The 5,706-nt window shown below is 49.5% G+C and overlaps 1 protein-coding gene across 1 annotated transcript in view; it reads left to right on the top strand.

The window, feature by feature from the left end:
* Nucleotides 1–5,706, top strand: part of Fhad1 (forkhead associated phosphopeptide binding domain 1) — a 123,133-nt gene that overhangs the window by 65,161 nt on the left and 52,266 nt on the right. The window lies entirely within an intron of this gene.

Genomic DNA, 5,706 nt, shown 5'->3' on the forward strand with positions numbered 1-5,706 from the left:
TTTTGGGAGGAGGTAATCTGTGGATCACTGGTGAGATTGGGGCTGCTGGCTCTGTGATTACAGTGACTTTGCTTCTGCAAACTAAAGAGGAACAGACAAAAAGTAATAAGAGGAGCAGTGGGGAAGAGGAAGTGGCTGGCAAAGGGGTTTTTCCCTCGGCGTAAGCAGTGTTAGATTGAGATTCCAAAAGACTGAAAGGAGCAGGTGAGATGGAGTGCTCCCTACTTTCTCCACCCTGCCTCTGGTTCCAGCACAGAGCCATCAGCACAAGGAGAAGTGGAAGGAAGAGGAAGGGGAAGATGGAGGGTGGTGCTGGTGACGATAGTGGTGACAGTAGCGCTGAAGATGATCGTGGTGAAGGTGATGGTGGTGATGATGATGGTAATGAAGGTGATGGTGGTGGTAAAGGTGATGGTGGTGATGGTGGTGGTGGTGGTGGTGGTAATGAAGGTGATGGTGGTGGTGGTAGTAATGAAGGTGACGGTAGTGGTGAAGGTGATGGCAGTAGTGAAGGGTTGCAGGATATCTGATCACACTGTGAACCCCAAGATTGCAGTACTAACTAGAAAAACCTGTTTCTATTTGTGGTGTGGCTCAGCCCTAACACACAACCTTAATCCAAGAGCTTTCTGATTGAATGTTGTAAACAGGATTGGATAAAGTCAACTATAGGTCAAGAGGCAGAGCGGGTAGCCGGTTGACAGAAAGTGACCATAGAGAATAAGAAGGAGTCAGAAAGACAGATAGAGAGGCACACGGGAAGTAGAAGGGAGAGACATAAAGTTTGAAAAGAATGGTTGGAGCCTAGGCAGTTTGGATGCTCACCTTACTAGACCTGGATGGAGGTGGGTGGTCCTGGGACTTCCCACAGGTCAGGGAACCCTGATTGCTCTTCGAGCTGATGAGGGAGGGGGCCTTGAGAGGGGGAGGGTAGGGGGAGGGAAATGGGAGGCGGTGGCGGGGAGGAGGCAGAAATCTTTAATTAATAAATAAATTAATTAATTAAAAAAAGAATGGTTGGAGACAGAGAGGAGGAAGGAGTTTTCTGAGGTGAGGAAGGTCAGCTGGGTGCTCTCTCTGCCTCTCTGAGCTAGCAGGCCTTCACCCCAACATCTGACTCCCAAGTCTTTATTGATAAAATCAAATAATTGAGATTTTGTTAAAAACAGTGGTGGTTGTATTAATTACTTTTCTGTTGATCTGATAAAACATCATGACCAAGGCAACTTATAAAGAAAGCACTTAGTTGAGCTTCTGGTGTCAGAGGGCTAGAGTCCATGATGGCAGAACAAAGGGATTGTGGAAAGAACAGCTACCATGTTGTGAGAGCTCACATCTCAAACCACAAGCAGGAGGCAGAGAGAGCACACAGGGGATGATGAGAGATTTTGGAAACCTCAAAGCCTGCCATGACATACCTCCAACCAGGCCATAGCTCTTTATCTCTCCTATAGTTAGTTTCACTAACTACAGGAACCAAATCTTCATGCATACAAGCCTATGGGGGCCATTGTTATTCAAACCACCACAGTGGTGATGCTGATGGCTTGTTGTAATGATTTTGGAGATAGTGGTGGTAATGGTGAAGATAATGGTGATGCTGATGATGCTAATGTCATCAGAGAAGGTAGTAATGATGGTGATGATGGTGACAATGGTGATAAGTCACTGTGGTGGTTTGAGTGAGAATGACTCCCACAGGTTCACAGATTTGGTCGCCAGGGAGTGGCACTAATTGAAAGAATTAGAAGAATTAGGAGGTGTGGCCTTGTTGGAGGAAGTATGTCACTGGAGGTGGGCTTTGAGGGTTCAAAAGACCATGTCAAGCCCAGAGTCTCTCTCTTTCCCTGTGGATCAGGATGTAGCTCTCAGCTACTGCTCCAGCACCTGCCTGGATACCATACCACCCCATGCTCCCCACCGTGATGGTAATGGACTAAACCCTCTGAAATTGTAAGCCAGCCCCAATTAAATGTTTTTCTTTATAAGAGTTGCCTTGGTCATGGTGTCTCTTCACAGCAACAGAACAGTGACTAAGGCAGCAATGATGGTGGTGATGGTGACGGTTGTGATGGTGGTGATGACAGGGATGGTGGTGATGATGGTGATGGTGGTGATGGCGATGGTTGTGATGGTGGTGACAATAGGAATGGTGGTGACGATGGGGATGGTGGTGATGATGGAGATGGTAGTGATGGTGATGGTTGTGATGGTGGTGATGACTGGGATGGTGGTGATGGTGGTGATGGCGACGGTTGTGATGGTGGTGATGATGGTGATGGTGGTGATTATGGGGATGGTGGTGATGGTGACAGTTGTGATGGTGGTGATGACAGGGATGGTGGTGATGACGGGGATGGTGGTGATGGTGATGATTATGATGGTGGTGATGACAGGGATGATGGTGATGGTGGTGATTATGGTGATGTTGGTGATGGTGACAACAGGGATGGTGGCGGCCACCGACCTGTGCCTGAGAAGAAACTGCATCTGGACCCCACCCATCCTCCACCAGGCAGTGAATTAGCACTTAAGGCCCAGAGAGGAAGAGCCTTTTCAAGGCAGCCTTAGTGACACGGCATGTGTCCTTCCCTGCTCCAGGTCCCTTTGAGCTCAGAGCCCCGCTCCTAGGAAGCACCCTTCACAACAGCGTTCCAGGACAGAAATCTTGCATAGCAGCAAGGTCCTGAGACAAACCCCAGAGCAGTGCAGGTTGCCTAGTGTGGGGGAGCCTTGAATCTTGCTGCTCGGCCTCCAGGGAGCACCGCTTTCAATCTGATTGGCATCACAGGGAGTGCTGGGAAGACAGGAAACATAGAAGGGGAAGCCTTGAACGTCAGCGGCCCTCACTCAACTCTCAGGCTCCCTTGATAAGGGAAAGAAAGGACTGTTTAGAGATACCTCTGCAAACCTTTCTGTATCCATTTTTGCAACTCGGGTGGTGTCGGGGTAGATCCACACTTCTAGAAGAGCTAAGATATGCCATATCTTTAAGTGGGGGAAGAGAAGAGAAAAAACTCTCCATCATCATCATCGCTGCCATTGTGGGCTATCAGCTGACTCGGTTGCTCCCCTGCCTCTGTGTTCTCACAAGACTTTCAAAATTAAGGGATCCCAGACCAAGAAACAAAAGCCAACTCATCCCACTGTCCCGTGGGTAACAAGGTCAGGCACAGCTTGTTAAGATGCTGTGGAGGATTTACAGCAGCAAGGCTGTTCACACCGAATCCCGGGGCGACTCGTTCTACAGAGGTCATCTGGTCTACCAGACACAGTTCCAAGTTTTTATGGCTGGAGATTTAGGCTCAACTGAGGCTGAGATTTGCTATTCATCTGTTTTACATGAGTGATCTGGTTGGTTCAGTAATCAGTATGTAGAACCTTAAAGAAGAAAGGGAAAAAAAGAAGGGAGGAAGGCAGGAAAACAAAGGAAGGAAGATCCAGTCACACCAGCGTTCAGGAGGCGTGAGACCCTGATGAAAGAAGAAGTTACAGAACAATATGCAAACCATGTCCCTTTTGAAAATTTTTTTTATGTCAGTAGCTGACCAAAAGAAAAATCTAGGGGTGGAGCACACAAAATTACGGAATATCATGGCGACAGGGTAGATCACAGAGGACCTTTGCTTTTTCATTCAGTCCTTCAACCTTTTTGTGTGTGTGACTGTTTTTGTTTCTTGAGACAGAGTCTCTTACCTGACTCAGGCTGGCCTCTGCACACTGCTGAGGATGACCTTGAACCTCTGACCCTCTTGTCTCTGCCTCCTGAGTGCAGGGATTACAGGTTTGCACCACCCCATCCGGTTTACAAACCCAGGGCGTCCTACGTGCTAGGCGAGCCCTCTACCCACTGAGCTGTACCCCAGCCTCAGCAATTATTGTGTGCTGGCCGCTCTGTGGAACACTGAAGACAGAGCTGTGAGTTCTTCCCACGACCAACTTCTGTAACCTTTGGGTTTTTGTAATGAACACGTAAAGTCTTTGTAACTGAAAATATCATGAAATCTTGCTCTTCTCCCCAAAGGTAAAATCCCAACATGATCCCATTTTGCCATCAGACCTGGAAACACAGTCTGCACCCCTTCTCCACTTCACCTTCAGTTGCTAACCACTCCCTGTGCCTCCCTAGATCCCACCCATGATGTGGCCCCTCTGTTTGTCTCCTGGGTCACAGGTGGTGGCTGAATGAGAACCTCGACTGGCCCTGGCCACAGATGGCACCCAGTGCCTCTCTCATCAGCTCCCCTTGGGGTCCTTCGATAGTTCAGATTCTGGGTATCTCAGAGCTGGCTGGTGTCAGCCTGCTTCTGCAACCTAGCTCAGAACATCGCCCTTGACCACGTGGGCACATCTTTGGATACAAGCAAGTCCCCTGCCTCTAACTCAGCGCAGGAGCCTCTAACATCTCAGGGATATCTGGCCGTGTTTAGAGTACTTTTGTTCTGTTGATGGCCTGGCCAAGAGAGATACTTCTGGCATCCGACAGAGGCAAGGGAAACTTCTAAACACCCTATAGGGCAGTGGTTCTCTGTCTGTGGGTCTCGACCCCTGTGGAGGTCATATATAAGATATCCTGCACATCGGATATTTACATTATAATTCATAACATAGCAAAATTACAGTTATGAAGTAACAACAAAGTAATTGTATGGTTGGAGGTCACCACAACATGAAGAGCTGTATTAAAGGGTCGCAGCATTAGGAAGGCTGAGAACTACTGCTATAGGGCCTAAGACAGTCTCCACAGCAAGGAAGGGGCTTCACTACCATGCCAGTGAAGACGGCCTGTCGCCCACTCCTCTCTAATTATCCCAGCCTTTATTCTGCAAGCATGGTCTTCCCAGAGCAGCTTGCTGCTCGATCAGTAGCCCAGCCACTTGTGACTCAGACCCTGCCTCACGCCGCTGTCAGGGACTGCCAGCAGCCACCCCACTCATCTGTCAGCTAGGGCGATGACAGGATGCTGTCGTGGGGGATGGGAGTGTCCCCTGATTCAGAGCACCAGGCACACGGCGGGTAACGACACCCAAATGTACAGAGGTGCACTATACGTTTCTGAGGTGTTTAAATCAGGGCGGTACATTTTAGGCTCCTCCCCGGGCCTACCAGAAACGATCTTCCGATCTTTAGCCTCCCTTCCAGCTCCACCTGCCATTCCTCCCCCGCCACCACCACCACCTTTCAGCTGCCCAGGGAAACCCCATGGCTCCCTGGTCCCCACGGGTCTTCCTTCTCTCACCGGTTTGCTGTGTGCTGCTCCAACAAGTCATTACCACCCAAGTGACTTGGAACACGTGTGGGCTTTCTCGCTACACTCGAGGCCAACATCTAGACCAGTTGTCTAGATGTTTCTGTTGCCTGGCCTCTGTCTCCTTCTTATGAGAATCAGTGTGATTGTGCTGAGTCCACACAGATAACCCTGGACAATCTCTACATCAGAGTCCTTAACTTAAGCGCACTGGCAAAGTCCCTTTCTCCGGGCACTCACAGGTCCCAGGAACTAGGACCCAGCTGTTTGTGGCATCATCCCTCAGCCAGCCTCAACTTCTATTCTGGAATGTTCTCCCTCCCACTCTGCCCACACCTAGTGGCTCCTTAGACAAAACAGCCTATCACACTCCCCTGTCATCCCCTGTCGTGTGGGTGCTACCCATGGTCCCTGTGTGTTTTTTATCTGTCAGGGTGGACCCGTCACTTCAGACTACA

The sequence above is a fragment of the Microtus ochrogaster genome, chromosome 10, assembly GCF_000317375.1.
Source record: "Microtus ochrogaster isolate Prairie Vole_2 chromosome 10, MicOch1.0, whole genome shotgun sequence".
NCBI lineage: Eukaryota > Metazoa > Chordata > Mammalia > Rodentia > Cricetidae > Microtus > Microtus ochrogaster.